The 8,958-nt window shown below is 45.1% G+C and overlaps 1 long non-coding RNA gene across 1 annotated transcript; it reads left to right on the top strand.

Moving 5' to 3' along the window:
• Window positions 1–2,812: 2,812 nt before the first annotated feature.
• Window positions 2,813–5,784, top strand: LOC106580441 (uncharacterized). The gene is made up of 2 exons (XR_006761090.2): window positions 2,813–3,012; window positions 4,475–5,784. It is a non-coding gene; the product is annotated as an uncharacterized LOC106580441 (long non-coding RNA).
• Window positions 5,785–8,958: the final 3,174 nt, after the last annotated feature.

The following is an 8,958-nucleotide window of genomic DNA, read 5'->3' as shown; positions in this document are numbered from 1 at the left end:
ACTCCCCCGGCCGGTCCTGGCAATAAGACCTCAGAAACCTACCCACATCCTGGTTAACTCGCTCCACCTGCCCGTTACTCTCGGGGTGAAAACCCAAGGTAAGGCTGATCGAGACCCCCAGACGTTCCATGAACACCCTCCAGACCCTCGAAGTGAACTGGGGACCCCGGTCAGACACTATATCCTCAGGCACCCCGTAGTACCAGAAGACATGCGTAAACAAGGCCTCCATAGTCTGTAGGGCCGTAGGGAGACCGGGCAGAGGAAGGAGATGGCAGGACTTAGAGAAACGATCCACAACAACCAGGATCGTGGTGTTTCCCTGTGATGGGGGGAGATCGGTCAGGAAATCGATCGACAGGTGCGACCATGGCCGTTGTGGAACGGGTAAGGGGTGTAGCTTACCTCTGGGCAGGTGCCTAGGAGCCTTACACTGAGCGCACACCGAGCAAGAGGAAACATAAACCCTCACGTCTTTGGCCAAAGTGGGCCACCAGTACTTCCCACTCAGACAGTGCACCGTCCGACCGATGCCTGGATGACCAGAGGAATGTGATGTGTGTGCCCAATAGATCAGCCGATCACGGACAGCAGACGGAACGTACAGACGCCCAGCGGGACACTGGAGGGGAGCGGGCTCTGCACGTAACGCCTGCTCAATGACGGCGTCCAGCTCCCACACTACCGGTGCCACCAGGCAGGAGGCCGAGAGTATGGGGGTGGGATCCATGAGCCGCTCCTCTGTGTCATACAGCCGGGACAGTGCGTCTGCCTTCACGTTCTGGGAACCTGGTCTGTAAGAAAGTGAGAAAACAAAACGGGTGAAAAACATGGCCCACCTCTCCTGGCGAGGGTTCAGTCTCCTCGCTGCCCGGATGTACTCCAGATTGCGGTGGTCAGTCCAGATGAGAAAAGGGTGTTTAGCCCCCTCAAGCCAATGTGTCCACACCTTCAGAGCCTTGACGACAGCCAACAGCCCCTGATCCCCCACGTCATAATTTCGCTCCGCCGGGCTGAACTTCTTCGAGAAGAAGGCACGGGGCGGAGCTTCGGTGGCGTACCCGAGCTCTGAGAGAGCACGGCTCCTATCCCAGCCTCGGACACATCCACCTCCACTATGAACGCCAAAGAGGGATCCGTATGGGCCAGCACAGGAGCCGAGGTAAACAGAGCCCTCATGTGACCAAAAGCCCTGTCTGCCTCAGCCGACCACTGCAAACGTACCGGTCCCCCCTTCAGCAGTGAGGTAATGGGAGCTGCTACCTGACCAAAACCCCGGATAAACCTCCGGTAGTAATTGGCAAACCCTAGAAACCGCTGCACCTCCTTTACCGTGGTGGGAGTCGGCCAATTACGCACGTCTGAAATGCGGTCACTCTCCATCTCCACCCCTGACGTGGAAATGCGGTACCCTAGGAAGGAGACGGACTGTTGGAAGAACAGGCGTTTCTCAGCCTTGACGTACAGGTCATGCTCCAACAGTCGACCAAGCACCATGCGCACCAGGGACACATGCTCGGCCCATGTAGCAGAGTATATCAGAAGGTCATCAATATACACCACTACACCCTGCCCGTGCAGGTCCCTGAAAATCTCGTCTACAAAGGCTTGGAAGACTGATGGAGCATTCATCAACCCGTACGGCATGATGAGGCACTCATAATGCCCTGAGGTCGTACTGAACGCCGTCTTCCACTCGTCTCCCTCCCTGATATGCACCAGGTTGTAAGCTCTCCTGAGATCTAGTTTGGTGAAGAAGCGCGCCCCGTGCATTGACTCAATCGCCGTGGCGATAAGAGGTAGCAGGTAACTGTACCTCACCATGATCTGATTTAGGCCTAGGTCCACGAGCGCAGACCTCCCTCCTTCTTCTTCACAAAAAAGTAACTCGAGGAGGCGGGTGAAGTGGAGGACCGAATGTACCCATGACGCAGGGATTCGGAGACATATGTTTCCATAGCCGCCGTCTCCACCTGTGACAGGGGATACACGTGACTCCTGGGAAGTGCAGCGTCTACCAAGAGATTTATCGCACAATCCCCCCGTCGATGGGGTGGTAATTGAGTCGCATTCTTTTTGGAGAAGGCGAGAGCCAAATCGGCAGAGGAAGAGACTGATTCTCTCCTCGTGACCCCCCTGCGTCACCATGCCCAGGGGGATGGTAGCTTCCCTAATTAACCCGGACTCTAATGGTCGACTGTCCAGAGTGTGAACTGGGAAAGGCCTAACCACTGGAACAATAGGGATCCCTAACCTATGGGCGAATGCTCTGTCGATAAAATTCCCAGCCGCGCCTGAATCAACAAGCGCCTTATGCTGGGAATGCGGGGAAAACTCAGGAAAGTAAACATGCACAAACAGGTGTACAACAGAGGGCTCTGAATGAGAGTGGTGCATGTTAAATACAAAACACTTAATGAGGGAAATGAGAACCAGTTGTGTAGGAAAACAAGACAAAACAAATGAAAATGAAAAGTGGATCGACGATGGTTAGAAGACCGGTGACGCCGAACAAGGAGAGGAACCAACTTCGGTGGAAGTCGTGACAATAATATGTAAAGATATAATCTGATGCCATTTTATATACTGTATCTTACATTGAACATCATATGATGTCATTTAAATCTGTATGATATAACTCTGGAGTATTTCTGTTGGTTGTTTTGGTGGGCTTTGAGGTTTACAGTAACTGCAGGCTGAACACAAACGCACACAGGTTATCGAAGTGTGCAGGTATTTCTGTCTGTACAGTGTTGGTGGGGCAGGGGCTTACCGAAACACTACAGTGTTAGCAGGGAGGAGCATCATTGTTTATCCTGCTCAGCCAATGAGAAGGTCAGAGATAGATCCCCTCTACACGGCTGAATTCGTCTGGAGGTTGAAGAGACCCGACAGTGACAGGAGTCACCTACCATCACACACACAGGAGAGAGCCAAGAGGACAACAGGACTAGCAACAAACATCCTCTGACCTGTCTGTGATTTTCTTCAGCTCTTCGCCAACTTCTACAGGTAAGAGTTTCAACCCTCATTACTGCTTTTTGCTCAGTGTTTGCAGGGAATTTCCATTACAGTCATCATCCTATCATTTCTGAAGATATTTAAATCTGTTGTTGATCATGTAGCATACTGTAACTGTTATCTGGCATTTGAAAATACAAATACCAAGATGCATGTAATTATTTAATGCAGGTGCATCAAGTGTGTCATTAGTGTTATTTGCCATTTGTTTGACCCAGTTGTATTGCACATGTATAACTCATTCTATAGGGGTCAAATGTCTGTTGGATAAGTTTTACATAGACATTTACAGCATGCCTAAACAGTTACCAAAAGTTCTGAATGGACCAGGAGGGTAGTTCTAGAACTCTGTGTTCTGAATGAACCAGCAGTAAAGTTCTAGAGCTCTGTGTTCTGAATGAACCAGGAGGGACGTTCTAGAACTCTCTACGTAACACAGTAGGTCATCTTGGAAACTGGAAAGCTACTGTGTGGGATTATTCTAAAGCCAAAAGGCTATTGATAAGTATAGCCTCCGAGCCAAGGACACAGATTACACTGTAATGCTGTGTGATGATGATGGGGAGAGAGGAGGACAGACAGACAATCTTAGGGGGAGGACATTGATTACGGTGGTAAAGAGGTCTGAGTAAGAGTGACAGAGACAGAAGAGAGAGATGCACAGAGAGATTAGAGGGAGATAGAGAAAGTAGAGAGACAGATTATGGACATAAAGTAAAAACGTGATGATTATTGAGATGATGACATGGTCCTTATGAAGTGAATCTGTTATGGCATTGGTCTAGTGGTCATCCCTGACCTAGTAGAAAATATATGTCCTGGGTTTTGAAACACAAAAACAAGGGGATTGACAAGGATTATTGTCAACTCGCACTGATAAAGGTTTTAAGAGACAATGTTGACCGGAAAAAGTCTCCCTTCATTCCCCTTGTTGTTTTTCATAGATCTTCCTCTGACAGACTAGAACCAGAGTTGATACCAACCTGAGTTTATATCCTGGCTTCTCAATGCACTGAAGCCAGAAATCCTATGTTGACTTGTTAGATCCTATCGATGCTATGGTGTTGACTTCTCACGGCTCTTGTGTAACACTTCTCTGACAAAGCTGGATTAGCAAGGCCAGCTCGCTGTTAATTTGTCTCTAGCGTAAAAATAACCCTTACTAAGCACATTCGCAAAGCCTGCAGTGACGAGAACATTAGTGTGTGTATGCGTTGTGTTCTACCATATTATTACGTGTGTGTGTGTGTACATTGTGTTCCACCATACTAATCACTGGACAGACTTTCCAGACAAGCTGATGAATGCAGGCATTATGTCACTGTGGGGGTCTCACACTAAACACAGATCATGCTTATGTTCATGTCTTGTTCTCGTCTTGGTAACGACCCAGCACTAGTGTAGAAATGTGGGATATGCTCATCACAAACTCGTCATGTTCTTGTCTTCACAGGGAACAATGATGGTTGGCCAACAGAGACTTCTCCTCACCGTGGCAACCTGCCTATTTCTCCTAGCAACCCTATGCCCCACCTTAGAGGCTCGTCGTGGTGGGGGCTTTGGACGTAGTGGCGGTGGGGGGTGGGGAGGTAGTAGACGTGGAGGTAGCGGTTACCCTCGTCAAGGTGGAGGCACGGGATACCGACCAATGCCATCCTCGAGCGGACCGGCATACCGACCAATGCCTGCCCAGAGTGGAGGCTCCAGTGCGGGGAAGATGGCAGGGGCTGCTGCTGCTGGTGCCGTGGGGGGAGCAATGCTGGGCAGTGCCCTGAGTCGTCCTGGCTATGGAGGAGGATATGGGGGGTATGGAGGTGGTTATGGGGGGGGTTATGGAGGCTATGGAGGAGGCTATGGGGGCTACCCCAGAGGTGGAGGGTATGGCCCCAGGCCTGGTGGCTATGAGGGACCAGAAGGCTCTGGGGATATGGAGTACTACTATGGAGCATCCAGCGGGCCCATCTATAACAGCATCATCGTCATCATTGGGTCACTAATGTCACTGGTGATGGGGCACTGGATGGGAGTGATGTAGAGATATAGTGAACAGGAAGAGAGGGATAGAGTCACAACTAAAGATAGACCAAGACCATGTGTATATAAAGACTCTTGAGACCAAGACCAGAACTAGACTCTGACCCCAGACCTAGACCAAGACCTTGGGTGTTGAGTAACCAAACCATGACTGAACACTGAGCTCACAGGTTGTGAATCTGATTTGATTTGCAGGTGTAGCGGAGCAAATACACTTCCTGTATAGCTCCCTGATCCAGAAACACTCTGATGCAGATTCTTTGTCAACTAACTATTTGCACAACATTTGTTTTCTGAGACATACTTAAACAACATACAAATATCTAGTGTGATAGTTTACCTTCCAGTCGAGCACTCACTACCTCAATAGCACATTATTTATTTTATATTTTCTTTACCATGGTTGATATCAACACTTTAATATTGCCATGCCGTGGACATACAGTATAAAGGTAAATCTTTATTTGAAATAGTCCCGTTAAAACAGGTTTCACTTATTTCAACACCTGGTAGAACACTGGCAGCGTTTGGATTTGGATTTGTAAATTCTGTATATTGTACAATTCTATGAATTATATTTTGTTTCCATTATTTTTCTTACTTTATTAAATAAGGTATGTGTGTGGTGGAGTGTATAAATTCTAGTATGATCAAAAAAGTTTTTGTTTTGGTGTCATTTGATGTATTTTTCCTGTGGGGTTATTCCAATAAAGACATGCGAGACAGCGATGTAAATGTATCCATTTATGATCTTCATTATAATCAGACTGTGAAGAGGAACTACCATCAGCTCATTAAAATGAGAATGTATCAGTTCAGATAGAAGTAATATTTAGATGAGGCTTTTGATGACAGACTAAACATTAAAATGAGAATGTATCAGTTCAGATAGAAGTAATATTTAGATGAGGCTTTTGATGACAGACTAAACATTAAAATGAGAATGTATCAGTTCAAAAGCCTCATCTAAATATTACTTCTATCTGAACTGATACATTCTCATTTTAATGTTTAGTCTGTCATCAAAAGCCTCATCAAAATATTACTTCTATCTGATGACAGACTAAACATTAAAATGAGAATGTATCAGTTCAGATAGAAGTCATATTTAGATGAGGCTTTTGATGACAGACTAAACATTAAAAGTCATGTCAGTACCTGTACAACAACCAACTGTCAGTCAAGGATGGTTCTAGAAGGCAGATTGGATTCTAGAATCTGAAATCTGTTCTTGGGAATCTGTGAATGGCTGTATCTATGCCATTCATTGAAGTGGATCTCTGTTAAAAATAAGATTAGGGACCCGATTCATACAGTGGAGGTATTCATTGCCATGGTAAAGGGTTTTAGACAGCCCAGAGTATCATTGGGCTGTAATGCTATTGTTATGACACATATGTTATTAACATGTGCCAGGTATGTTGGTCAGCAGTCAACAATAGGATGTCCCATGACTAAACACTCACTGTGATCCTGTTACTGTGGAAGGTCTCCTGGCTGTCAGGCTGTAATACAGTCACTTCATCACCAGGTGGAGACATGAGAGAACTGGAAGAATACTGCTTACCTGTTAGTTAACCCCATAGGTCTGTTTCATTATGGAAATGATCCTCCTAACAAGTCTATCTCACTCATGCAATTATGGATGGTAGACCTACAAGGTGCTACTTGCTACTGCCCTGATTATCTGGAGGAACAGTATGTTGATATTTATTGACTTGTTATATTAATAATGTTGATCATGATTATTGTAGAAAATAAAGTGAGAACTCGAGAGAACTTTTCTCAAACGTATTTTCTCTCAGAACGAGAGAGCACGATAAATGGATCACCAGAATGTTCAGGCATCCTAATATGCAAATAAAGGGGTTAACTTTTTCCTCACCATTTTCCCTCTTTCCCCCTCGCCTTCTTTCTGTTCCTTTCACTTTTAATAGCCATGCTTCATTTCAGGACCAAGTTCTAAGCTACCAAGCAACAACAAACACTGTGCAGGCTCTAGTTATGGTTACATCCCCAGTGTGTCACATGGTGTCCATTAAAATAGATGAAGGCCTAGCAACAATAGTCATTCTGTTTCTGTATTATAGCCAAGGCTACTGATGAATCAAAACAGACATTCAAACACATAAAACAAATAGAAAATGATAAGACATCCTACAGATAAAATCATATTTTTGATTCTCTGAGGTAAGACTTTTAGTACAAATGTAGCCAGCTGTCTTCCCACAGCTTATCCAACATGAAAGCTGTTATAAAAGACGGTGAAGAAACAAGTCCCAAATATTCATTTTGTAAAGTAAACCTAAGTGTGATGTGACCATCTTTTGAACAACATGTGAAGCCCTGTTTGGTTTGGAATGAGGCTGTGCAATGAGTGTTACATTTCTGAACATTTATAGTTCTAACCCACAGTTTATTAATAGAATCAAATTCATGTTTAAGTTACATTTTTCATTTCTGCAGGAATGAAGAGAACAACCATGGTATCTGAATGGTTTTCTGCTATCAGCGCAACATCAGGGAGAATATGGGTAAAATATGTCATTCAAAGAATAGAAAATAACTAAGGTTAGAGAAACAAGTAGTTAATGAAGACAAACAGGGACATTGGTAAAAGCGCAGGTAAGTGTTGTTCATAAAATGTCAGAATTTGCCAGCACTCTGAAGCACAACAATGTGTCCACAGAGCAGTCATAACAAGATACTTGAGTCAAACCACACAAACATAAACCTGGGCCATGTTCAGTAGCCAAACGTTCCATGAATAGAGCCAACATTATTCCTTGGTCTACATGTCAGAGACGAATGTTTGTTCTACTTATTACTATCTGAACTTTCCAAAACGTTGTGACCTGCTGAACGTGCCCCCCAGGATACAGACCGGTAGGGGAAAATAAAAAACCCTCATACATGACTGCTGAGAAAGCCTTGAATAAGGACTGTCCTACTGAGCCTTAAGGGGAGTGAAAATGAAAACAGACAGATTTCAGAAGAAGAAAGGAAACAAACAAGTGGAAGTATTTACATAAACACAGTTCCAACTGTTCTGCCTGCAGCTATGGAACCCTGACCTGTTCACCGGACGTGCTACCTGTCCCAGACCTGCTGTCCCAGACCTGCTGGAACCCTGACCTGTTCACCGGACGTGCTACCTGTCCCAGACCTGCTGTTTTCAACTCTCTAGAGACAGAAGGAGCGGTAGAGATACTCTCAAAGATCGGCTATGAAAAAGCCAACTGACACTTACTCTTGTGTTACTGACTTGTTGCACCCTCGACAACTACTATGATTATTATTATTTGACCATGCTGGTCATTTATGAACATTTGAACATCTTGGCCATGTTCTGTTATAATCTCCACCCAGCACAGCCAGAAGAGGACTGGCCACCCCTCATAGCCTGGTTCCTCTCTAGGTTTCTTCCTAGGTTTTGGCCTTTCTAGGGAGTTTTTCCTAGCCACCGTGCTTCTACACCTGCATTGCTTGCTGTTTGGGGTTTTAGGCTGGGTTTCTGTACAGCACTTTGAGATATCAGCTGATGTAAGAAGGGCTATATAAATAAATTTGATTTGATTTGATGAATGCACGCCCATACATTCAATGCACGCCCATACAGAATGCACGCCCATACATGAAAGAGGCTGTTAGAATAGTGGTATCAGTAGTCTTACAAGCTACAGCCAGTTAGAATTGTACAGGTATTAGTATTGTATTAGACTAAAATAAATACAACCCACAGTCAATAAAATAAGCTCACATGCAACAACATATTTGTTGACTGTCCTCCTATTTCACAATGGTACCCTCCACTCCCCCAGCTAATGTTAATACAGGAAGGTTACTATGGATGTTAATATGTGGTGTTACCATAGTTACAAGATTATTCTTGCCTCAAATCAA

Source organism: Salmo salar, chromosome 20, assembly GCF_965601325.2.
Source record: "Salmo salar chromosome 20, fSalSal1, whole genome shotgun sequence".
Classification (NCBI taxonomy): domain Eukaryota; kingdom Metazoa; phylum Chordata; class Actinopteri; order Salmoniformes; family Salmonidae; genus Salmo; species Salmo salar.
The sequence above is the reverse complement of the archived record's forward strand: the minus strand, read 5'-3'. Positions and strand labels throughout refer to the sequence as shown.